The sequence below is a fragment of the Oncorhynchus masou genome, chromosome 18 (genome assembly GCF_036934945.1).
Source record: "Oncorhynchus masou masou isolate Uvic2021 chromosome 18, UVic_Omas_1.1, whole genome shotgun sequence".
NCBI classification, from domain to species: Eukaryota; Metazoa; Chordata; class Actinopteri; order Salmoniformes; family Salmonidae; genus Oncorhynchus; species Oncorhynchus masou.
In genome coordinates, this window is record NC_088229.1 from 56,701,097 (window position 1) to 56,728,361 (window position 27,265).

At 42.4% G+C, this 27,265-nt stretch overlaps 1 protein-coding gene across 1 annotated transcript in view; it reads right to left on the reverse strand.

Moving 5' to 3' along the window:
• The window catches only part of ankfn1b (ankyrin repeat and fibronectin type III domain containing 1b), an 84,473-nt gene that overhangs the window by 56,707 nt on the left and 501 nt on the right, over positions 1-27,265 (reverse strand). The window lies entirely within an intron of this gene.

A 27,265-nucleotide genomic window follows, 5' to 3' on the forward strand; every position in this document is an offset into this window, starting at 1 on the left:
CTGTTAGCTAGCTGGCGTTAGACGTCTCACTAGCTAACATTACGTTTATGATCTGTGTGTAGTTATGTTCTCAGAATGCCATTTCGCATTGCTAGTTATAGCTTAAAGTTAGCTAGTTAACTAGCTAACATTGTACATATTTGGTTAAATTTAGCTAGCTATGGTAATTGGTTTGTATTGCTAGTACTCTATGGATTGGGATTAGGATTCATTGTTTAGATAGCTAGCTAGCTGCATGTCTAAACAAAAGACCCCAAGTTAAAACGTACTGTTATTTAGCTAGCTGACCACTTATCAAGTTAGCCAGTTGTGTCTGACGGTGATTACGGCTATTTATTATATAATAATACTAAAACATTTGAATCTGGAATTTGTCTTTCAGCATCAGTAGAACACACCTGACTCTGCTCCACCAGTCATACAAGGAGAATGATCTAATGCCTTCCATCAAAAAGAGATCTGGCCCAAGCAAGCACAGGTTGCACCTGAAGCATAAGGACTTGCCGCGAGTGGTGATCTTCATCAACAACTACTCAGAAGATAATGCAATACTATTACCAGGACGCCACCCAGGACACAGACATTTTGGTGGAAAGCTGCCATCCCAACAGTGTGGCGTCTCTACAAGGATTCGATTGCACCACTTGGTATGTAAAGCATAAACAACACGTTTTGATTATTTAATTGACCTCCAACATGATTGGCACTTTGTCTGAGAGTGCTGGTTTTGTGACAGACAGCACTGTGACAGGGGTCAACATCTCACAGCTGGTTGAACTGGAAGATGGTACGGTGGTGGTGGAAAGCTATGGCTGGGAACATCACCTAACTCCGTACTTTAGGCCGCTGCCATAGATCCAGCAGTACCAGCACTTCAGGTGAATATAATTTTCATTGCATTGTATGAGGTTATTCTTCTTATCTAAACTAGGGAGGTGAATTGATGTTGTGCAAGGTTGTAATGTCTTCTCAATTTTTATTGTTGCTTCCTGTTTTACAGCTTCGATACTCTGGAGCCTAGTGTTGTTGCCGCCAAGGAGCGTTCGGACACAGTTGGGACCAGGTTTCAGCTGCTGCGCAACACTGACATCGCTGACACCACTGACGGGGCGGCAGGGTAGCCTAGTGGTAAGAGCGTTGGACTAGTAACCGGAAGGTTGCAAGTTCAAACCCCCAAGCTGACAAGGTACAAATCTGTCGTTCTGCCCCTGAACAGGCAGTTAAACCACTGTTCCTAGGCCGTCATTGAAAATAAGAATTTGTTCTTAACTGACTTGCCTAGTTAAAAAAGGCCTAGTAAAAAAAAAATCCTTCCTCCCATAGATGGTCTGCCTGTACAAGCACCACCTGGAGTGGACACAGCTAGACAAAGATCAGGGAGTTCTGTGACGAAGAGGCTATGGACATCATATGCCTTACACCATTCATACCATTTACACCTTCTGTAGATACCCATCCACTTAGCAAGTTATGGCTGGGGATTATAGCATTTCTTTTGCACGACCCATCAATTTAGACAAGTGTGTCTGGGTAAGCGTCATCACTTTCTGTTTACCTGGAATTTTCCTTATTGTAGGTTACTACTTTTACCACTTTTAGTCTTAATCTTTACTACACTACTCACTGTTTGGCACATGACCTCACATGTGAATCTTTAAAGAGATGGGTGGGGCTGGCGTAAGAGGGTGTGAACAATGCAGAATGGGTGTAGACAAAGGAGAGCTCTCCAGCAGTAGTATCAAAGTATTCCAAGGCCATTTTCACAATATTGAGATTGCAAGTTTATCAACTTTCAAAGCAGCATTACTTCCGCATTGTTCCTCAGAAAATGCAGTGTATAATATAAAATTTTCTTGCTCTGTGTCTCTAATTTTATTCGATGTAAATTACACAATGTCAAATTATGCTACATAACACCGAATCAAGATGGTCGGTCACATATGCTGAGCACTGCTTTTGCTTCACTCTGCGTTCCAACTCATCCCAAACCATCTCAATTGGATTGAGGTTGGGTGATTGTGGAGGCCAGGTCATCTGATGCAGCACTCCATCACTCTCCTTCTTGGTCAAATAGCCCTTACACAGGCTGGAGGTGTGTTTTGGGCCATTGTCCTGTTGAAAAACAAATGATAATCCCACTAAGCGCAAACCATATGGGATGGCGTATCGCTGCAGAATGTTGTGGTAGCCATGCTGTTAAAGTGTTCATTGAATTCAAAATGAATCACTGACAGTGTCATCAGCAAAGCACCCCCACACCATCACACCTCCTCCTCCATGCTTCATTGTGGCAAACACACATGCAGAGATCATCCATTCACCTACGCTGCGTCTCAAAATGACACGTCAGTTGGAACCAAAAATCTTAAATTTTGACTCATCAGACCAAAGGACAGATTTCCACCGGTCTAATATTCATAGCTCGTGTTTCTTGGCCCAAGGAAATCTCTTCTTCCTATTGGTGTCCTTTAGTAATGGTTTCTTTGCAGCAATTCGACCATGAAGGACTGATTCACACAGTCTCCTCTGAACAATTGATGCTGAGATGTGTCTGTTTCTTGAACTCTGTCAAGCATTTATATGGGCTGCAATTTCTGAGGCTGTAACTCTAATGAACTTATCCTCTACAGCAGTGAAAACTGGGTCTTCCTTTCCTGTGGTGGTCCTCGTGAGAGCCAGTTTCATCATAGCACTTCATGGTTTTTGCGACTGGACTTGAAGAAACGTTCAAAGTTCTTGAAATTGTCCGGATTGACTGACCTTCATGTCTTAAAGCAATGATGGAATGTCGTTTCTCTCTGTTCTTGCCATGATATGGACTTTTTCTTTTACCTATCTTCTGTATACCACCCCTACCTTGTCACAACACAACTGATTGGCTCAAACGCATTAAGAAGGAAATAAATTCCACAAATTAGCTTTTAACAAGGCACACCTGTTAATTGAAATACATTCCAGGTGACTACCTCGTTAAGCTGGTTGAGAGAATCCCAAGAGTGTGCAAAGCTGTCATCGAGTCAAAGGGTGGTTACTTTGAAGAATCTAAAATCTATTTTGATTAACACTTTTTTGGTGTTTTGTGTTATTTCACAGTTTATGTCTTCACTATTATTTTACAATGTAGAAAATAGTTCAAATAAAACTTGAGTGAGTAGGTGTGTCCAATCTTTTGATTGGCACTGAATAGATATATATATATATATACAGTGCCTTGCGAGAGTATTCGGCCCCCTTGAACTTTGCGACCTTTTGCCACATTTCAGGCTTCAAACATAAAGATATAAAACTGTATTTTTTTGTGAAGAATCAACAACAAGTGGGACACAATCATGAAGTGGAACGACATTGGAACGACATTGGATATTTCAAACTTTTTTAACAAATCAAAAACTGAAAAATTGGGCGTGCAAAATTATTCAGCCCCCTTAAGTTAATACTTTGTAGCGCCACCTTTTGCTGCGATTACAGCTGTAAGTCACTTGGGGTATGTCTCTATCAGTTTTGCACATCGAGAGACTGAAATTTTTTCCCATTCCTCCTTGCAAAACAGCTTGAGCTCAGTGAGGTTGGATGGAGAGCATTTGTGAACAGCAGTTTTCAGTTCTTTCCACAGATTCTCGATTGGATTCAGGTCTGGACTTTGACTTGGCCATTCTAACACCTGGATATGTTTATTTTTGAACCATTCCATTGTAGATTTTGCTTTATGTTTTGCATCATGTCTTGTTGGAAGACAAATCTCCGTCCCAATCTCAGGTCTTTTGCAGACTCCATCAGGTTTTCTTCCAGAATGGTCCTGTATTTGGCTCCATCCATCTTCCCATCAATTTTAACCATCTTCCCTGTCCCTGCTGAAGAAAAGCAGGCCCAAACCATGATGCTGCCACCACCATGTTTGACAGTGGGTATGGTGTGTTCAGGGTGATGAGCTGTGTTGCTTTTATGCCAAACATAAAGTTTTGTATTGTTGCCAAAAAGTTAAATGTTGGTTTCATCTGACCAGAGCACCTTCTTCCACATGTTTGGTGTGTCTCCCAGGTGGCTTGTGGCAAACTTTAAACAACACTTTTTATGGATATCTTTCAGAAATGACTTTCTTCTTGCCACTCTTCCATAAAGGCCAGATTTGTGCAATATACAACTGATTGTTGTCCTATGGACAGAGTCTCCCACCTCAGCTGTAGATCTCTGCAGTTCATCCAGAGTGATCATGGGCCTCTTGGCTGCATCTCTGATCAGTCTTCTCCTTGTATGAGCTGAAAGTTTAGAGGGACGGCCAGGTCTTGGTAGATTTGCAGTGGTCTGATACTCCTTCCATTTCAATATTATCGCTTGCACAGTGCTCCTTGGGATGTTTAAAGATTGGGAAATCTTTTTGTATCCAAATCCGGCTTTAAACTTCTTCACAAAAGTATCTCGGACCTGCCTGGTGTGTTCCTTGTTCTTCATGATGCTCTCTGCGCTTTAAACGGACCTCTGAGACTATCACAGTGCAGGTGCATTTATACGGAGACCTGATTACACACAGGTGGATTGTATTTATCATCATTAGTCATTTAGGTCAACATTGGATCATTCAGAGATCCTCATTGAACATCTGGAGAGAGTTTGCTGCACTGAAAGTAAAGGGGCTGAATAATTTTGCACGCCCAATTTTTCAGTTTTTGATTTGTTAAAAAAGTTTGAAATATCCAATAAATGTCGTTCCACTTCATGATTGTGTCCCACTTGTTGTTGATTCTTCACAAAAAAATACAGTTTATATCTTTATGTTTGAAGCCTGAAATGTGGCAAAAGGTCGCAAAGTTCAAGGGGGCCGAATACTTTCGCAAGGCACTGTATATATATATATACTCAGCAAAAAAAGAAAGGTCCTCTCACTGTCAACTGCGTGTATTACACGCAGTGTGTAAATATTAGTATGAACATAAGATTCAACAACTGAGACATAAACTAGCCCTCACCCTCCGATCCAACAGGTCCCAGACGTGCTCAATGGGATTGAGATCCGGGCTCTTCGATGGCCATGGCAGGACACTGACATTCCTGTCTTGTAGGAGCGCACAGAACGAGCAGTATGGCTGGTGGTATTGTCATGCTGGAGAGTCATGTCAGAATGAGCCTGCAGGAAGGGTACCACATAAGGGAGGAGGATGTCTTCCCTGTAACGCACAGCGTTGAGATTGCCTGCAATGACAATAAGCTCAACGCTCATTCCTTTGACAATAAATGTGAATCCGACCATCATCCCTGTTGAGACAAAACCGTGACTCGTCAGAGAAGAGCACTCCAGCGACGGTGGGTTTGTGCCCATCGGCGACATTGTTGCTGGTGATGTCTGGTGAGGAACTGTCTTACAACAGGCTTACAAGCCCTCAGTCCAGCCTCTCTCAGCCTATTGCGGACAGTGTGAGCACTGATAGAGGGATTGTTGTTTGTTGTGGAGGGATTGTTGTTGATTGTTGTTGCCATCCTGTACCTGTACCGCAGGTGTGATGTTCGGATGTACCGATCCTGTGTAGGTGTTGTTATACGTGGTATGCCACTGTGAGGACGATCAGCTGTCTGTCCTGTCTCCCTGTAGCGTTCTCTTAGGCGTCTCACAGTACGGAGATTGCAATTTATTGCCCTGGCCACATCTGCAGTCCTCATGCCTCCTTGCAGCATGCCTAAGGCACGTTTACGCAGATGAGCAGGGGCCCTGGGCATCTTTCTTTTGGTGTTTTTCAGAGTCAGTAGAACGGCCTCTTTAGTGTCCTAAGTTGTCATAACTGTGACCTTAATTGCCTACCGTCTGTAAGCTGTTAGTCTCTTCACGACCGTTCCACAGGTGCATGTGCATTAATTGTTTATGGTTCATTGAACAAGCATGGGAAACAGTTTGTTTAAACCCTTTACAATAAAGATCTGTGAAGTTATTTAGATTTTTACAAATTATCTTTGAAAGACAGGGTTCTGAAAAAGGGGTGTTTCTTTTTTTGCTGAGTTTGTGTATAGATATATATATATATGTGTATATATATCTGACCCTTGGCCAGTGGTTAGAGATGACATCTACATTACCTACTCCCATTAATAGCCATACTATACTTATAGACTTCCATGAACACAACACACACACACACACTTCCAGATCTCTCCCACCCACACACAATCAGTCTGCTGTTATGAAGTTTTGTTTTGTTAGCACCCATAGCTGACTTTACATGATAAAGCTTTTGCTCAAAGCAGAACTACTTGCCACACACACATGCAGACAAAGACACAGACACACACACACCTCTTAATCTCTGTCAATGCTTGGCTTAAGACGTAATGTAAGCAGGCTGGTGGGAGGAGCTATAAGAGGATGGGCTAATTGTAATGGCTGGAATGGAATGAATTGAATGGTAATCAAAACATATGGAAACCACGTTTGACTCCGTTCCATTAATTCCATTCCAGCCAGTACAATAAGCCCATCATCCTATAGCTCCTCCCACCAGCCTCCATTGTTGAAATATGAACACATACATTCATACACACACACACACACACACACAAACACACACACACACCCCTCCCCTCTCCAACACCCTGTCATGATAACATACATGGCTGAACTCCCCCCGTCCCCTTGCTGCTGAACTGAGCTTCACTCATCCTGCAAACCTGTTGCTAAGCGACTCAAAAAAAAATCAGGATGAAAGGAGAATTTCTGCTTCCTGACAAAAACCTGTTCCTGTGTCTGAGAAAACAGTGCTGGGGATTAGTTCAGCTGTTACACTCATTACTGTAACATGGTTATACGCTACAGTCCTGGGAGAGGACATTTCACTGTGAGGAGGGGAATGAAGAGTTCTGAACAGCCCCTATACTAGTACACTACTTATATCAGGGCATCAGGGGTGTCAAACCCATTCCATGGAGTGTCTGCAGGTCTAGACAACCAGGTGAAGGGAGTTCTTTACTAATTAGTGACCTTAATTCATCACTCAAGTACAAGGGAAGAACAAAAACCCATACACTCGGCCCTCCATGGAATGAGTTTGACACATGCAACTTACATGATCAGATTTCACATGGCTCTACTGTATCTACTTCTAGGTTTATTCAATAGATGGCATGATTGGCAGCTATATAAGCCCTACTGGTTTTGACATAGCCTCAAAAAGTCTGTTATTCCTTTTCTTGCTGGAGACAAAAATCATATGTTCCTGTAAGAACAGGTCTCGGATCAGGTAAAGATGATCTCAATTCCTACCTAAATTATTAGAAGCTACAAATTAAGTTTGACTTCTGGCTGTTTGGGGGAATATTGTACAATTATTTTGCAATAATAATTGATATGGGATCTTTTTCAATTGGAGTGAATGACAATGTGTTTCAGAGGGTTTTGCGCTCTTGCTCTGTCCATGGTGCTGAAATGTCTGACAAGAGACTGGACTCTGCTCTGTCTGTCTCTCCCATTTAACATTTTCTCTGTCTCCCTCTACACGCACGCACGGACGCGCACACACACAAACACACACACACACAGCGGGAGGATCAGAGAGAGAAATCTGTACTATCGCCTCGCTAGCCTTGTCGTGAACCAGGTTCCCTAAAACGGGAAGCCTGGGGAAGTTCCATGGCAAAAATCTGCTAAAGAGGGGTCGGAACACAGTGTAAAAACAGTGATACCTCGCGAAACACGTCAAACCAATCAAATGCCTTGCTTGGGCAGAGCTCCATCCCTGTTAGTGAGCATTTCTCTTTTGCCAAAATAATCCATCCACCTGACAGGTGTGGCATATCAAGAAGCTGATTAAACAGCATGATCATTACACAGGTGCACCTTGTGCTGGGGACAATAAAAGGCCACTCTAAAATATGCAGTTTTGTCACAGAACACATGTTGAGGAAAAGTGCAATTGGCATGCTGACTGCAGGAATGCCCAACAGAGTTGTTGCCATGTTCATTTCTCTCATCTCCATCATTGATTATTATTTGACCATGCTGGTCATTTATGAACATTTGAACATCTTGGCCATGTTCTGTTATAATCTCCACCCGGCACAGCCAGAAGAGGACTGGCCACCCCTCATAGCCTGGTTCCTCTCTAGGTTTCTTCCTAGGTTTTGGCCTTTCTAGGGAGTTTTTCCTAGCCACCGTGCTTCTACACCGGCATTGCTTGCTGTTCCGGGTTTTAGGCTGGGTTTCTGTACAGCACTTTGAGATATCAGCTGATGTAAGAAGGGCTATATAAATACATTTGATTTGATTTGTTTCAGAGAATTTGGCAGTATGTCCAACCGGCCTAACAACCACAGACCACGTGTATGGCGCTGTGTGGGCAACAGGTTTGCTGATGTCAATGTTGTGAACAGAGTGCCCCATGGTGGCGGTGGGGTTATGGTTTGGGCAGGCATAAGCTACAGACAACAAACACAATTGCATTTTATTAATGGCAATTTGATTGCACAGATACCATGACGAGATCCTGAGGGCCATTGTCGTGCCACTCATCCTCCGCCATCACCTCATGTTTCAGCATGACAATGCACGGCCCCATGTCGCAAGGATCTGTACACAATTCCTGGAAGTTGAAAATGTCCCAATTCATCCATGGCTTGCAAATTCACCAGACATGTCGCCCATTGAGCATGTTCGGGATGCTCTGGATTGACGTGTACAACAGCGTGTTCCAGTTCCTGAAAATATCCAGCAACTTTGCACAGCCATTGAAGAGGAGTGGGACAACATTCCACAAGCCACAGTCAACAGCCTGATCAAAGCTATACGATGGAAATGTGTCATGCTGCATGAGGCAAATGGTGGTCACACCAGATACTGACTGGTTTTCTGATCCACACCCCTACCTTTTTATTTAAGGTATCTGTGACCGACAGATGCATATCTGTATTCCCAGTCATGTGAAATCCATAGATTAAAGCCTAATGAATTTATTTACATTGACTGATTTTCTTATATGAACTGGAATTTTTGCATTTTGCATTTAGATTTTTGTTCAGTTTAATACAAACGGAATATTATTGACCTACAAGGTTAGCTGTGTTAGCCCAGTCACTAGTTTATCTAGGGTCAGTGATACTGTTTATCTATGGGAACAACTGCAATACATTTTGCAAGCAACATTGCTAAAATGAATAAAATAAAATGAACCTTGTAAATGTTACCTGTGATACTCATCTCCTGTAGCCTAATTGTCATCTCCTTCTTTTCATACTGTACCTAAATTACAAGGGTTAAAAGACATGTACAAAATATGGTATATGGTTTGCCTCATATACTGTACATTGTCTACTGGTTTCATTTTTAATTGAGAACATACACTGAGTATACAAAACATGTTCTTTCCATGACATAGACTGACCTAGAGAATCCAGGTGAAAGCTAAAATCCCTTATTGATGTCACTTGTTAAATCCAAATTCAATCAGTGTAGATGAAGGGGAGGAGACAGGTTAAAGAAGGATTTTTAAGCCTTGAGACAATTGAGACATGGATTGTGTATATGTGCCATTTAGAGGGTGAATGTGCAAGACAAAAAATGGAAGTGCCTTTGAACGGGGTATGGTAGCAGCTGCCAGGCACACCGGTTTGTGTCAAGAACTGCAACACTGCTGGGTATTTCACGCTCAACAGTTTCCTGTGTGTATCAAGAATGGTACACCACCCAAAGGACATCCAGACAACCTGACAAAATTGTGGGAAGCACTGGAGTCAATATGGGCCAGCATCCCTGTGGAACGCTTTCAACACCTTGTAGAGTCCATGACATGACGAATTGAGGCTGTTCTGAGGGTAAAATGGGAGTTCAACTCAATCTTAGGAAGGTGTTCCTAATGTTTCATATACTCACTGTATAGCTCAACATGTAAACAATGTGTGGGTTTAGCTAGTCTCTGCTTCAGATGACAAATGCCCGTAAGGCCAGTAATGCCATCATACTGTAGGTCTATGGCTGTATTGGCGATGCATGCCATATGATAAGCTGCAAAAATGGATTCACATAGTTGATATACTAAGAAAAAGTGACAATAGAATAAAACAGAGTTTAACAATTAAAAGTTTAAACACTTTACGTCAAAGAATCAACACTTTATCACTTCAAGATGTACAAATAACCCAACTGCTATGTAAAGATTAGACATCTTAGTTGAGCAGCTTACCGATCGCTGCAGCTGTACATACCCTATCTGTAAATAGCCCATCCAACCAACTACCTACCTCATCCCCATATTTGTTTTTCTGCTCTTTTGCACACCAGTATTTCCACTTGCACATCCTCATCTGCACATATATCACTCCAGTGTAAATTGCTAAATTGTAATCAATTTGCCACTATGGCCTATTTATTGCCTTACCTCCTTACTTAATTTGCACACACTGTATACAGATTTTTCTATTGTGTTACTGACTGTGTGTTTATTTATCTTATGTGTAACTGTCAAGGGTGTGTGTACTGGTGGCAAAGTCAGGTGCAGGAGAGCACAGTGCTGTGAACAGGCGCACACTTTATTCAGGCTAGAGTGAACAAACAGAATGAAAACCAGGTGTGCAGGGAACAAGACAAAACAAATGGACCAATGAAAAATGGAGCGCCGGTGACGTCGACTGCCGAACGCCGCCCGAACAAGGAGAGGAGCCGACTTCGGCGGAAGTCGTGACAGTAACTCTGTTCTTGTTTTTGTCGCACTGCTTTGCTTTATCTTGGCCAGGTCAGTTAGTCGACAAAGTGGCGTGCTGTAGCCAGCTAGCTAATAATATATATATATTTTTACATTTTAGAAATGTATTTACTTACTTAGTTGAATAGGTTCTCCCACTGCCTTCGTTTTTTGGGGTCCTTACAAAAGCAGTTTTTGCTTTGTCATTATGGGGTATTGTGTGCAGATTGATGAGGGGTGAAACTATTTAATCAATTTTAGAATAAGGTTGTAATGTAACAAAATGTGGAAAAAGTCAAGGGGTCTGAATACTTTCCGAATGCACTGAACTTAGCTTTGCTACATTCATGTTAATGGGAAAATCTCACTTGCTTTTCACTTGCTTTTATATATCAAAATGACCAGAAAAGTCAACAAGTTTAGTTAACAAGTTTAGTCAACAAGTTTAGTTATTTGTAGATTTTAAAGACCATGCGTACATACATGAAAACAGGATTTAAAAAAAATGAGACATGGAGAGTTAGCTTTTCTGTTCCTTTCACTGGGCTTCTTCCAACGGTCACAGACCAACGTACGAAGAACAGAAGCGCGTATTTGCAGCAGTAATACTGAATGTCTCCCCCTAGTGGTAGCGCTAAGTATACATGTATATCAGTGCAACACCATGGAGGTCTACAATAATAATGGAGTTGATGGCCCAATAACCTTTTTACAGAAAGGCATTGCTACTGCAACATGTAAACACCACCTTTTCACATGTGAAGAGATTAACACTACTGCCAATTTCCCGTGTTTTTGTTTGTTCTTGTAAGGGCACACATACACAAGGACTCCTCTGAGCTGAGAGAAAAGCTGAGGCAGATGGGAGGGATCTGCATGTCTTCCTGCCTGCTTGGCTTCAAACAACATTCTCACATGAATCTCCTAATCCACTGGCTCTTCCACGGCAGCCTTGCTCACTCAGATCAAGTCCGCCCAATGCTCCAAATCAATTTGAGAGCTCCCTAATAGAACTGTAATTTGTTCCCAGCAAATAATGACCAGGCCAAGCATCTCCCCACGTTGTGTGGCGCGTGCGTCCGAATGGCTCCCGTATTCCCTATACAGTGCACTACTTTTGACCAGAGCCCTATGGACTGCACTACAAAGGGAAAATACAGTAGGCTGCCGTTTGGGATGCACCCATGGCCTCGCTGGCAGGCACTATAGCATGGTTAAGCTTTTTATTTACTGTACTGTAAAGGGGCTAAGCGTAAGGATTTGGTCATCATGGGAATTATGCAAATGTAACAGCCCAGGAACTTTATGTAACTGTTTGTCAACGATTCAAGTATCATTATGCTAATTTAACATTAGCATGTGTCAAGGGCTGGCTGTGACTGGTGCTAGTGCCATGCTCTTGGCCCCAACACGAGTAAAGCTATTTTTAAAGGCGGCGTGATGAATCAATTTCATCAAGAGTTGAGAAGTGCTGACAATCCGACGTATGTTCTGTACATTCTGTACTATAATGAAGATTGGAGCTTCCCTTCAATTACATTTCCATTCACTCACAATGGAAAACTCTTTCAACAGACCACATTCAATGCACACATAGATATGGATCTATGAAGAGGGAAGATGGTTGAATTATTGGTTAGATCCAGTTCCACTGTCCTATTAGATTGTGAGAGCTGCGTAGTGCATTCACACTAATATCACATCAACACGGCAAACACAGCAAAAGCACTAAAAAAACAACTCACAGCTCCTGTGGCACAAATATAAGAGGAAGAATCATTGCAGACTCTTTCCAAGACGTCCCCTGGTATTCCCTCTGCCTATTTGCTTGAAAAGAGAGAGTTTTATTTCCAACAGCACAGAGAAGATACCTATAACATCATTTCACAGAAAATGGGGGTGATTTCACCATAAACGTCACTGCTGGAGCCCTCGTCTCACTCTCGTACGTTTCATCCATCATTTCACAGTATCATGTGGATTATCCCAACCCATCCTGATACAGTAGAGTGTCATGGCCTATACTCAGCCTTGTCTCAGGATAGTAAGTTAGTGGTCTAGTGATATCCCTTTGGTGGTGTGGGAGCTGTGCTTGGCAAAGTGGATGGGGGTTATATCCTGCCTGGTTGGCCCTGTCCGGGGGTGACTTTGGACGTGGCCACAGTGTCCCCCGACCCCCCAGTCTCAGTCCCCAGTATCTATGCTGAAATAGTCTATGTGCCAGGGTGTTAGGGTCAGTCTGTTATATCTGGTGTAATTCTCCTGTCTTATCTGGGGTCCTGTGTGATCTTAGGTATGCTCCCTATAATTCTCCTCTCTCTTGCTCTCCTCCCAGAGGGCCTAAGCCCTAGGACCATGTCTCAAGACGACCTGGCCTGATGACTCCTGGCTGTCCCTGTCCCCAGTCCACCTGGCCGTGCTGCTGATCATGTTTCTGCTGTTCTGCCTGCGGCTATGGAACCAACACCTGTTCACCGGACGTGCTACCCTGTCCCGGACCTGCTGTTTTAACACTCTCTCTCTCGACCTTTGAAAGCTCGGCTATGAAAAGCCAACTGACATTTACTCCTGAGGTGCTGACCTGTTACACTGGCAGGTAGCCTCGTGGTTGAGAGCAAATGAGGCCATTAACTGAAAGGTTACTGCCTCAAATCCCTGAGCAGGCAAAGTGGAAAAATCTCCCGTTCTGCCCTTGAGAAAGGCAGTTCACCTCCAACAACTGCTTCCTGAGCACTGATGATGTGGACATTGATTGAGGCCCCCGCACCTTTCTGATTCAGCGGAGTTGGATTAAATGCGGACGACACATTTCAATTGAACGCATTCAGCTGTGCAACTGACTAGGGATCCCCCTTCCCTAACCATTGTGATTATTATTTGACCCTGCTGGGGGTCTATGAAGTTTTGAACATCTTGAAGAACAATCTGGCCTTAAAGGTATATTTCAGGATTTTGGCAATGAAGCTCTTTATCTACCACCCCAGAGTCAGATGAACTCGTTGATACCATTTTTATGTGTCTGTGTGCAGTTTGAAGGAAGTTGCGAACTAACGCTAGCACAATTGCTAACTAGCCTTTGCGCAATGACTGAATGTCTATGGGTAACTGCTAGCATGCGGTTTGATACCCATAGTCTTCCAGTCATTGCACTAATGCTAGTTAGCATTGGCTCACAAAACTACCTCTAACTTCCTTCATACTGGACACAGCGACATACAAATGGGTCCTGTGTGGCTCCTGTGTGGCTCAAGTCGGTTGGCGCTTGCAATGCCAAGCGTCGTGGGTTCGACACCCAGTAAAAGTAGTGGCCCCAGCCGACTTGTAAGTCGCTTTGGACAAAAGCGTCTGCTAAATGGGATATATTATATATTAATGGTATCCATGAGTTCATTTGACTCTGGGGAAGTACATAAAAGGCATCATTGCCAACATCCTGAAGTATCCCTTTAATGTAATGGCCATGTACTCTTATAATCTCCATCCGACACAGCTAGAAAAGGACTGGCCACCACTCGGAGCCTGGTTCCTCTCTAGGTTTCTTCCTAGCCGCATGCCTTTCATGGCTGTTTTTCCTAGTCACTGTGCATCTACATCTGCATTGCTGTCTCTTTGGGGTTTTAGGCTGGGTTTCTGTATAAGCACATGGTGACAACTGCTGCCATAAAAAATATGTATAAATAAATGTCATTGATTGATTGATGGTGTTCGGGATTAAGGGGTAGGTCTAAGTAGGTCTTTCAAAGATAGAATGTGAGGATATGTGGCGGATGTGGAAAAACATTTATTTTATCCATTTTAGAAACAACATGTGGTAAAGGTCAAGGGGTCTGAATACTTTCCAAAGGCACTGTATTTATAAGTACAGTGTGTATGTACAGAATGTGCTGAAACTTACATCAAATTCCACAGAGATAGAGTGCTAAGAGTACAGGCAAAATTATGGGATTGGGGGAGGGGGCATCTTTGTGGCAGGGGGCCTTACGTTAAATGGGAATTCTATGTGATCAAATCAGGAGAGTGAGCGCGAGAGAGGATTGCAAAATGAGTCATGTCTTGTGACTGGCTGTGTGTAATGTGATGCAGTAGGGCAGGCAGACCAGTGCTTACCATGATAACAACTACTCTGGCTTGATTCTACACATGATTGGATGTCGTGATAGATGGAAAATCCCTGAACAGTTTCCTCCCATCATGTGCTGAAGTGTCCATTATCTTAATTCAATCTATGAGTGTAAAAAGAGTGGTTAAAATGAACCAACCCAACCAAACGCATGAACGTGCACACACACACACACACACACACACACACACACACACACACACACACACACACACACACACACACACACACACACACACACACACACACACACACACTGTTGAAAGCTCATGAACACATCCTTGTTAAGACTTCAATCTATGAAGATATGTAGTCTAATGAGCATAACAGGCTTATTGGTTAGGATTTTTTTGTAGCTAACACTTTGATTGTACAATAAAGGCTGGTTTAAACTCAAAACTACACATAATAGTATGTCCATGTTACTGTTATTAAGCTAATTCCCTTTCTATGGTGATATTATATAAATGGTTATGGATAGTGTGAATGCACACATCCAGACGATTTTGCAGGTGAAGCGTATTTAATAGAAGTAATTCATCTGAGAATGTATGTACAGTTCCTTTAGAAAGTATTCAGACCCCTTGACCTTTTCCACATTTTGTTACATTACAGCCTTATTCTAAATTAGATTTGTTTTTAAATCCTCATAAATCTACACACAATATCTCATAATGACAAAGCAAAAACAAGTTTGTAGAAATATTAGCAAATGTATTACAAAAAAAACGTATTTACATACTGTAAGTATTGAGACTCGAATTTGAGCTCAGGTGCATTGATCATCCTTGAGATGTTTCTATATATTGATTGGAGTTCAACTGTGGTACATTTAATTTAATGGACATGATTTGGAAAGGCACACACCTGTCTATATAAGGTCCCACAGTTGACAGTGCATGTCAGAGCAAAAACCAAGCCATGAGGTTGAAGGAATTTTTTTGTAGCTAACACTTTGATTGTACAATAAAGGCTGGTTTAAACTCAAAACTACACATAATAGTATTTAGAGCTCCGAGACAGGATTTTGTCGAGGCAAAGATCTGGGGAAGGGTACCTAAACATTTCTGCAGCATTGATGGTCCCCAAGAACACAGTGGCCTCCATCATTCTTAAATGGAAGAAGTTTGGAACCACCAACACTCTTCCTGGAGCTGGCCACCTGGCTAAACTGAGCAATCGAGGGAGAAGGGCCTTGGTCAGGGAGGTCAACAAGAACCCGATGGTCACTCTGACAGAGCTCCAGAGTTCCTCTGTAGAAATGGGAGAACCTTCCAGAAGGACAACCATCTCTGAAGCACTCCACCAATCAGGTCACTCTACCATGACAGCCCGCTTGGAGTTTGCCCAATACACCTGAAGGACTCTCTGACCATGAGAAACAAGATTGCCTGGTCTGATGAAACCAAGATTGAACTCTTTGGCCTGAATGCCAAGCGTCATGTCTGGAGGAAACTTGGCACCATCCCTACGGTGAAGCATGGTGGCGGCAGCATCATGCTGTGGGGATGTTATTCAGTGGCAGGTACTGGGAGACTAGTCAGGCTTGAGGGACAGAGGAACAGAGAAAAGTACAGAGAGGTCCTTGATGAAAACCTGCTCCAGAGTGCTCAGGACGTCAGACTGGAGCGAAGGTTCACCTTCCAACAGGACAATGACCCTAAACAGCGCAGGAATGGCTTCAGGACAAGTGTCTGAATGTCCTTTAGTGGCACAGCCAGAGCCTGGACTTGAACCCGATCTAACATCTCTGGAGAGACCTGAAAATAGCTGTTCAGCAACGCTCCCCATTCAACCTAACAGAGCTTGAGAGGATCTGGGAGAAACTCCACAAATACAGGTGTGCCAAGCTCGAAGACTCGAGGCTGTAATCGGTTCCAAAGATACTTCAACAAAGTACTGAGTAAAGGGCATGAACAGTTATGTACATGTGATATTTCAGTTGTTGTTCTATAAATTTGCAAAAAATTCAAAAATCCTGGTTTTGCTTTGTCATTATGGGGTATCGTGAGTAGATTGATGAGGGAAAATACTATTTAATTTGTTTTAGAGTAAGGCTGTAACATAACAAAATGTGGAAATATTCAAAGGGGGCTGAATACTTTCCAAATGCACTGTAGGTGTTCTTATTTCTTTTGTTCTTATTAATAATACTTGTTCTTATAATCTCACTTAAAAACAAACATGATTTTTTTTGCCTTAACTTGTCTCCTGTAGGTTTAATTGATAATAGCAATAAAAAAATATAAACTGCCCTCAGTTCTATTGGCGAATGTGCAATCGCTGGAGAATAAACTGGACAAGCTCCGTTCGAGACTATCCTATCAACGTGATCTGAAGAACTGTAATATCCGTTGTTTGTCAGGATTTGGCCAGGGTTGTTCCGGTTTTGGTCACTAGATGCCCCCATTGTGCTTTTTGACCCTTTTGTTTTCCCTTGTTCCCAGTTATTATTTGCACCTGTGCCTCTTTTTCCCTTGATTGTATTTAAACCTTTAGTTTTCCTCAGTTCTTTGCTCTGTGTTTGAATGTTAGCACCCAGCCCCAGCGATGCTGTGAACTTTTGTTGCTCCAGTTGGACTCTCTTGTGGTACTCTGTTTTTGTTCTCGTTGATTTATTTTTGATGATCTTTTGAAGCCTTTTTCTGCTGTACCTACCACCCTGTGGATTTACCTTTTGACTTGGAGGATTACCTTTGTTCTCTTGGAATTACTTTTGACATTGTGGATTTATATATCTGCCTGAAGAACTTTCCTTTTTACTTTATTAAAAAACCATCTCAAGTACTGCTGTGTCTGCCTCATCTTCTGGGTTCTGCCAACTATTAGTGGCTCAGTTTGCTAAGTGACTGTTTCTCACACTGGAGACCCGAGTTCCTAACCGGGTCCTGACAATGTTTCTCCGAGTCGTGGCTGAACAAGGACATGGAAAATATAAATCTAGCTGTTTTTTCTATACACCGGTAGGACAGAACGGCAGCGTTGGGTAAACTCGAGGGGTAGTGTGTGTCTCTTTGTTAACAACAGCAGTTGCGCAATCTCTAATATTAAGGAAGTCTTGAGGTTCTGCTCTCCTGAGTTAGAATACCTTATGTCATGCCTGGCCTGTGATGATCAGGTTACAGTGGATCACAGATCGACAGAGATATGGAGGTGGGAGGGGTTTTATGACCTCACGCCCATCATAAATTATAAGGCAGGAGACTAACTCCTTTCTGGTCTATAATGTGAGAGACTGGAATGTCTGTGTGTCTTATGAAAGGTTTACAGCCCAAAACTACAGAACATCAACTAAATGGACTTTGGGACAATATATTTCATAATCCAAATGGGTGGGAATCAGGATGGATGGAATATGAAAATGTATGTATATTTTATGATGTTATTGAAAGTTAAATGAGGAATGTTATAACGAAAACTGTTGAAGAATTGTAACTTGAAGAGTTTTCATAATGTATATGTGATTTATGTTGTGTAGAGAATCTCTAGATGAAAGAGAAAGTTTTTAGTGAAGATAAGACTGTGATTTTAGTCTAAAAGAGTTCATAATAAATCCTAATACCTTGCCTCGTAACTATCTACGCTCCAGGGAACCCAGAGAGCATGTCATGAAGACGATAACGCCCCTTTCTACTCTAGGGTATAGAACATGTGAGTTAAGAATTGACATACTAGACGAGAGGACCACGTGCTGCAGCCAAGGTCCACGATTAGTCCCAACCCCGCAAACTCAACACGAGGTTGAACACAAAGGAAACCTCTTAACAATCAATGCTACGGGTGAGTACTGTATCTAAGAAGGTGAATTGAAGCAGGACCACCCGGTTATTCTTTTAAAGTCACCGGTTATCAACTCGGCCCTCCTGCCCACGCTGGGAGCGTTGACACGGTTGATTAGCCTCCTCAGAAGCCCACTCTCACAGAACGAGTGCCAGGAAACAGACAACTAGGAGAAAGGACATTGTGACATCTTGTGGAAAATCAGAGACTTACACACGATAACAAAGGAGACGGCCACGAAAGAACAAGGCGTCGGCCGAACCTATCCCATGAAGCGGAACTCGGCCCATGAAGAGATACCCAACGGAGACCTTCAACACGTAAATACAATCATTGCAATTCTTACCCATAAGAGCGGCATTTCGGGGCAAGGTGTTAGGGCTAAAACTAAGTATAGTTTACAAATGTATCCACGTGTTGCTTTTCTCTCTTGCTCCTTCTCTCTCTCTCTTTAAATCTCCATCTTGTGTAACACGTGTCATATTGTGTTGGTCCGCTAGGAACCTGTTGTCAATGTATTAAGTTCTAATCAATAGCCTAGACTGTGTGTGTGTTTATATCTTATGTTATCATTTAGCTTGTTAGTAAATAAATAATCAACTCAATTTGTGTGGTACGGAATGATTAGTGAGACCCGGGTTTGTGCAGATTTAAAGGACTATGCGATGTTCAGAATGACATTGATATGAGGAAATTATGGACTGGTATGATAGAGATTCTTTAATTCGGGAAACAATAATTAATTAAACAAACTTTTCCAGTGGTGCCCCAGGTCACTGATTTAACTGTTCCATGATTTATTTAATCACGTAATAATAAACATTGTCAATTATTCGATAAATAGCATGTCACCACATTAACGATAGCAATGTCACAACACTTATGATGTAGACCATACTATTTACCGAGAGAGTTTTCATCTATATTTTTCGTAGCTGTCTATTTACCACCACAAACCGACGCTTACACTAAGACCGCACTCAACGAGCTGTATAGGACCATACAAGTAAAGTCCTCAACCAGAGGCGGCTCGTGGCCGGTGATTTCAATGCAGGAAAGCTGAAATCTATTTTACCTCCTTTCTACCAGCATGCCACCTGTACAACTAGAGGTGAAACAACTCTAGATCCCCTTTACTTCACACACAGACATACAAATCTCTCCCTTGCCTGCCATTTGCCAAATCTGACCATAATTCTATCCTTCTAATTCCTGTTTACACGCAAACATTAAAAAAGGAAGTACCAGTGACGCGCTCAATAGGGAAGTGGTCCGATAAAGCGGATGCTAAACTACAGGACTGTTTCGCTAGCACAGATTATAATATGTTATGGGATTCATCCGATGGCATTGAGTTTACCACATCAGTCACCGGCTTCATTAATAAGTGCATCGACAATGTCGTCCCCACAGTGACTTGTACGTACATATTCCCACCAGAATCCATGGATTACAGGCAACACCCGCACTGAACTAAATGCTAGAGCTGCCAATTTCAAGGAATGGGACGCTTATAACAAATCCCGATACGCCCTCCAATGACCAATCAAATAGGCAAAGAGTCAATACCCAACAAAGATCAAATCCTACTACACTGGCTTTGGCACTCCTCAAATGTGGTAGGACTTGCAAACTATCACAGATTACAAAGGTAAACCCAGCCACAAGCTGCCCAGTGACACAAGCCGACTAGATAAGCTAGATGCCTTCAATGCTCACTTCGAGGCAAGCAACACTGAACCATGCATAACAACTGTGTGATCACACTCGCCGTAGCCGATGTGAGTAAAACCTTTAAACAGGTTAACATTCACAAGGCCAGACAAATTCCCAGGATGCATACTCAGAGCATGGACTGGCCAGCTGGTAAGTGTCTTTATTGACATGTTCAACCACTCCCTGATGCAGTCTGTAATACCTACCATAGTCCCTGTGGCCAAAAATGCCAAGGTAACCTTTCTAAATTACTATCGCCCGTAGCACTCACATCTATAGCGATGAAAGGCTGATCATGGCTCACATCAATATCATTATCCCAGGAACTCTGGACCAACTCCAATTTGAATACCACCCCAACAGATTCACAGATGATGCAACCTTGATTGCACTCCACACTGCCCTTTTACACCTATGTGAGAATGCTGTTAATTGACTACAGCTCAGCATTCAACACCATAGTGCCCTCCAAGCTCATCAGTAAATTAAGGACCCTGGGACTGAACACCTCCCTCTGCAACTGTATCCTGGACTTCCTGTCGGACCTCCTATTGGGCTTCCCCCAGGTGGTGAGGGTAGGCAACAACAAATCCGCCACGCTGACCCTCGGGGGTGCGTGCCAAGGCCTCTCCTGTACTCCCTGTTTGTCTAAATTGATTCCAGATCTTCAATGATGTTTTGACACATACATTTTTGCATATAAAGCATATAAAGACAGTTTGTGTTGTTCGTGTCCATATCTGACTATACCTTTGATGAGGGGGTTGGAGCGAAGTGCTATTGCAAGTGGTTCTATGGCGAGGGCAAACCGTAAGGGACTTAAAGGGCAGCCCTGGCGTGTCGATCGTTGCAAAGGGAAGCAATCTGATTGAGTGTTATTAGACCTGACAGACTTGAGGGGATGAGTACAGAAGACTTCTCCAAGTAGAGCCAAAAACACATTTATTTAGAATGTAAAAAAGGTATTTCCATTCCACCCGGTCAAACACTTTCTCCGCATCCAGGGATAAAATGGCTTTAGAGGCATTGGTAACAGAGGGATTATATATAATATTAAATAATCGTTGAAGTTTGAAGAATGAGTGTCTATTTTTAATAAATCCTGTTAGATCCAGAGAGATAATTGATGGGAGGACTGTTTACAGTCCTTGCAAATGAGAACTTGTACTCAACTAGCCTACCTGGTTAAATAAAGGTGAAATACAGATGCATTGCCATAAGTTTGGCTAGAATGTTATAGTTGACATTTAGCAGGCTAACTGGACGGTATGATACACAGTCAAGAGGGTCTTTGTTTTTTTTAAAGAATAAGACAAATGGTTGCCTGAGTGAGAGTCTGTGGGAGAGCACCAATTACAAATGCTTCAATGTACATTTCAATTAGAATAGGGCCTATTTTAGAGAGAAGCGTTCTCTGCCGGGTAGCCGTCAGGTCCTGAGCTTCTCCCGGATTGAAGGGATTTGACAGCATTAGACAATTCTTCAACAGTGATCGGCTGCTCAAATTTTTTTACCAAATCCCGGCTGACAGAAGGCACAGTAAGTGAGTGGAAGAAATTATCCAATTCCAACATATCCACTTTACTTTCAGAAGTATATAAAGACTGGTAAAATCTCTTGAACTCATCATTGATCCCCTTAGGGTCTAACGATATCCCAGACGTTGTATAAATTTTAGGAATCTGGTGTGATGGTGATAGTTGATAATTTACTGGCTTTTTCTCCTTGTTCGTAGTAAGTGCTCCTAGACTTGACAAGCAGTTCAGTAACCTGGTCTGTTAATTAATAATGTGTCAAATTCTGCATGCAAAGTTAAACGCTCCTTATAAATATCTGGAGATGGTGAAACGGCATAAATGTCATCTAATTGGGCAATACAGCATGTTAACATAGATAGCCTATCCTTTTTCAGTATGTTCTCATGTGCAGTGTAGGAAATAATTTTACCTCTGATATAAGCTTTCAAAGTTTCCCTGAGTTGACGCAGAGATGTTTGGGGTTCTATTTGTACTCATGAAAAAGTTGATTTGATCCAATTCAAAATTGACAAAGTGCTCATTACTGAGCAGTTGAGTATTTAGCCGCCAAGGCGGTCTCAGGTTGTCAACAGTTTAAAAAAACAGGGGCGTGGTCAGATACAACAATTGAATTATATGAACATGAAGATATGGATTGGAGAAGTCTGTCATCTATAAGGAAGTAGTCTTTGCGCAAGTGTGGTGTGGTGAACTGATGAGAAAAAAGAGTATGCTTTTCCAGATGAATTTTTAAAAAATTCAAGGGTCTGAAACTGACAACTCAGACATAAAGGTTTGGACAACTCTAGCTGAGGTTGACAAGGTAGTAGGTTAAGTGGAGGATCAATCCAAATGTGGGTCTAACCAACCTAAGATCAACATATGAGAGGACATATTGGGGACTGTAGAGAAAACTGATTTGAAAAAAAATCACCATTGTCCCAATTAGGAGCGTAAATATTAACAAGTACATTCGTATTGAGCAGCCGACCACCGACAATTATGTATCTACCATGGGGATCTGCGATCACATTAAAACTTGTAAAAGGTACCGATCTGTGAAGTGAAAATAGCCACCCCTCTTGCCTTACTCTGAAATGAGGAATGGAACACCTGACCCACCCATCTGCACCTAAGACTTGAGTGTTGAGATACATTCAGATGAGTTTCTTGGAGAAAGATGATGTGAGCTTTCAGTTGATGAAGGTGGTGTAGCACCTTACTATGGTTAACTGGGTTATTTATGCCCCTGCAATTCCAAGTAAGAAAATTAAAACCATTCCCTCCAGCTGGATGGGCTACACTAGGCTGAGTCATGTCTTAAGAGAGAGAAGTTGTGTAAAGGACAAGGTACAATGTAAACTAAATATCTTAGTTGACCCAAATACCGCAAATTTAAAAAACAAAGACAAGTGACAAAGGGAAAAAACATATAAAAACTATATACAAATAAAGAGGGAAAAACCCCTTCCCTCACAGCCTCCCTTGCCAAAGCATCTCCTCAACTGAGAAGCAAGCAAAACCCTAAATACAAAAAAAGTTTAGAGCAAGCATGATTACTCTTACTCTGTGCTACCTGGGATTTGTGACCATTTAACCAGTGTAAACCAAACATGCAAAGATTGGTCCCCAGTAGAGTCTAAGGAAAACTAACCTTGGTTAAGAAAGGTTTAAGACCAATAAAAGTGGTAAAACTGCGACTGAACCATGAATGGTGGCTTAGATCGAAATAAAATAGTAATGATACAAATAAAAAGCAATAATGTGAGTGGAATAAATAATATATATTTGTGCATATCTGCATTGTATCACGTTATAGTGGGGAGTCAACTGTATACTCACCAACATGGGTTGGAAATGAAAAGAAAAAGAACAACATTCAAGTGTCAATGAACCCATCAAAGTTGGCTTCGCTATCCAACCAGTCTGCCAGCCGGCCTGCTAACTAGCCTGCTAACAAGACCAGCGAACCAACCATTTGTTCCACACCATGCAGTACAACAGCCGCTTTCTTAGCCACAGCCGTGGTGTAGTACGCAAATATCAAGACTCTTTTACCCTTGTAGAGGAGAGGAGATGCTTCTCCCGATCTCCTCAGTATGTCATGGCGGATGTGAAAGAAATGCACCGTGATGACAAATGGTCACGGGGGGTCGGCTATGCAGGGTGCGGTGGGCCCGGTCTAGCAGCAGCTTCTCCTCCGGGCCGAGCAGCTCCTGAAGCAGCTGGGCCATGAACTCTGTCGGTCTTGGGCCCTCTACTCCCTCCGGTATTCCCTGAAGACGCCTGTTGTTCCTCCGCATTGTACTTTCCATATCTTCACATCCATTGTTGAGGTATGCCACCCTAGTTGTTAATGAGCCAATGTTAGCCCCTAGCTCGCTAATGCGAGGGCTGTGGTCTGTAGCACTGCGTTCCAGCTCCGATAAGTCCGCTCCGTGTTTGTCAAGCTTATTCTGTTTACTCTAGATAGATTTTTTAAGCTCGTCTTTGACCATTAATATCTCTGACCTGAGATTGGTAGAGAGAGTGTCAATTTTACTGAAAATATTTGGGTTTTTTGGTTTTGAGGGTGCCCATCACGGATTGTAGCAGCTCCACAGTCAGTGTTCCCGCGGGGCCCGACATTAGCCGCAGTATCCGGTGGCGGGGGTGATCAGGGGAAGATGCGGGTTTGCTGCGGCCTACTCTTGCAGACTCCGTTTTTGGATGAGTAGACAACGGTACAAACGTACATTTCTCAGACTTCATCTGAATTGTTTAGAGGTCTCTTCAGACGCCTGACCAAACAGAAATATATAACATTTTGCAAGGTTAAATACAGTGGGGGAAAAAGCATTTAGTCAGCCACCAATTGTGCAAGTTCTCCCACTTAAAAAGATGAGAGAGGCCTGTAATTTTCACCACTTCAACTATGACAGACAAAATGAGAAATAAAAATCCAGAAAATCACATTGTAGGATTTTTAATGAATTAATTTGCAAATTATGGTGGAAAATAAGTATTTGGTCACCTACAAACAAGCAAGAATTCTGGCTCTCACAGACCTGTAACTTCTTCTGTAAGAGGCTCCTCTGTCCTCCACTCGTTACCTGTATTAATGGCACCTGTTTGAACTTGTTATCAGTATAAAAGACACCTGTCCACAACCTCAAACAGTCACACTCCAAACTCCACTATGGCCAAGACCAAAGAGCTGTCAAAGGACACCAGAAACAAATTGTAGACCTGCACCAGGCTGGGAAGACTGAATCTGCAATAGGTAAGCAGCTTGGTTTGAAGAAATCAACTGTGGGAGCAATTATTAAGAAATGGAAGACATACAAGACCACTGATAATCTCCCTCGATCTGGGGCTCCACGCAAGATTTCACCCCGTGGGGTCAAAATGATCACAAGAACGGTGAGCAAAAATCCCAGAACCACACGGGGGGACCTAGTGAATGACCTGCAGAGAGCTGGGACCAAAGTAACAAAGCCTACCATCAGTAACACACTACGCCGCCAGGGACTCAAATCCTGCTGTGCCAGACGTGTCCCCCTGCTTAAGCCAGTACATGTCCAGGCCCATCTGAGTTTGCTAGAGAGCATTTGGATGATCCAGAAGAAGATTGGAAGAATGTCATATGGTCAGATGAAACCAAAATAGAACTTTTGGGTAAAAACTCAACTCTTTGTGTTTGGAGGACAAAGAATGCTGAGTTGCATCCAAAGAATACCATACCTACTGTGAAGCATGGGGTTGGAAACATCATGCTTTGGGGCTGTTTTTCTGCAAAGGGACCAGGACGACTGAACCGTGTAAAGGAAAGAATGAATGGGGCCATGTATCGTGAGATTTTGAGTGAAAACCTCCTTCCATCAGCAAGGGCATTGAAGATGAAACGTGGCTGGGTCTTTCAGCATGACAATGATCCCAAACACACCGCCCGGGCAACGAAGGAGTGGCTTCGTAAGAAGCATTTCAAGGTCCTGGAGTGGCCTAGCCAGTCTCCAGATCTCAACCCCATAGAAAATCTTTGGAGGGAGTTGAAAGTCCGTGTTGCCCAGCAACAGCCCCAAAACATCACTGCTCTAGAGGAGATCTGCATGGAGGAATGGGCCAAAATCCCAGCAACAGTGTGTGAAAACCTTGTGAAGACTTACAGAAAACGTTTGACCTCTGTCATTGCCAACAAAGGGTATATAACAAAGTATTGAGATCCACCATAATTTGCAAATAAATTCATTAAAAATCCTACAATGTGATTTTCTGGATTTTTTTTCTCATTTTGCCTGTCATAGTTGAAGTGTGCCTATGATGAAAATTACAGGCCTCTCTCATCTTTTTAAGTGGGAGAACTTGCACAATTGGTGGCTGACTAAATACTTTTTTGCCCCACTGTATATACATTTGGTCACTAACTCAGGAGCGATAGGGACATCCTTGACTTGCCTCTCCTTTTAGGGCAACCTATGGTGAATCAATTCGTTGACAGATTTTCAAGTGAATATTCTAATATTCACACAAAAAATATGCACATTTTATCAGCAGCGGTCTGTTTCCATCAAACGGGCTTCTTGAGAATTGAAGCTGTCTTCAATAACGTAGTGCACAGAAAAAGCACTGTTGTATAATTTTTATATTTACTGAATAAAAATAGAAGTTCTATGTGTTTCCATTTAATTTCTAACTCTGTCAATGGTTTTGGCACAAAAAATCTGTGATAAACAGCAAATGTTCCCACTCTGGTCTTTGCATGTGCGGTCTAGCCAACAGCTCGCAGATATAGCACAAAGAGTAGGCTACATAATGAGATTATAGATCAAATCAAATCAAATGTATTTATAAAGCCCTTCTTACACCAGCTGATATCTCAAAGTGCTGTACAGAAACCCAGCCTAAAACCCCAAACAGCAAGCAATGCAGGTGTAGAAGCACTCTCGATGAGAGTGAAATCATTTTTACTTGTCAATTGGCAGCCAATCACCAATCATCATGTCACCAACATTATTAAGACCCTTCATATTTATTGGAAAGGAGCATCAAGGTCATCACCGTGCACTTTCACCGGCCTCTGAAGTTCATCCTAATTTATTTCATCTGTAGCCTAATAAACTTTGCATGCTTTTCCAAGCCGTACTGGGGGGACCACACAGCATAGCATCGCGTGACTGCAAGTTTACAGTGACATCATGGTTATTCTATACCAACTATCGCAGGAAACCATTTCCACAGCCATTTGTCGCATGATCTAGTTCACCGACATAAAATCTCCGTCTAGCGTATTTTGTTATTTCGATATTTACAAAGTTTAGAGACGATTGTTGTGTTTCCATCAGGCCTGTCATTGTTTGTTGTCCAACAGGTACCAGTCACTTGCATAAAAAAAAGGTTGGATGCAAACATATTTACTGATACCCCGTGTGATACCGTTATGCAGTTACAGTTCTGGTTGAGATTGGTCTGTTCATCTCAAAGGAGGATCTTATTGCAAAAAA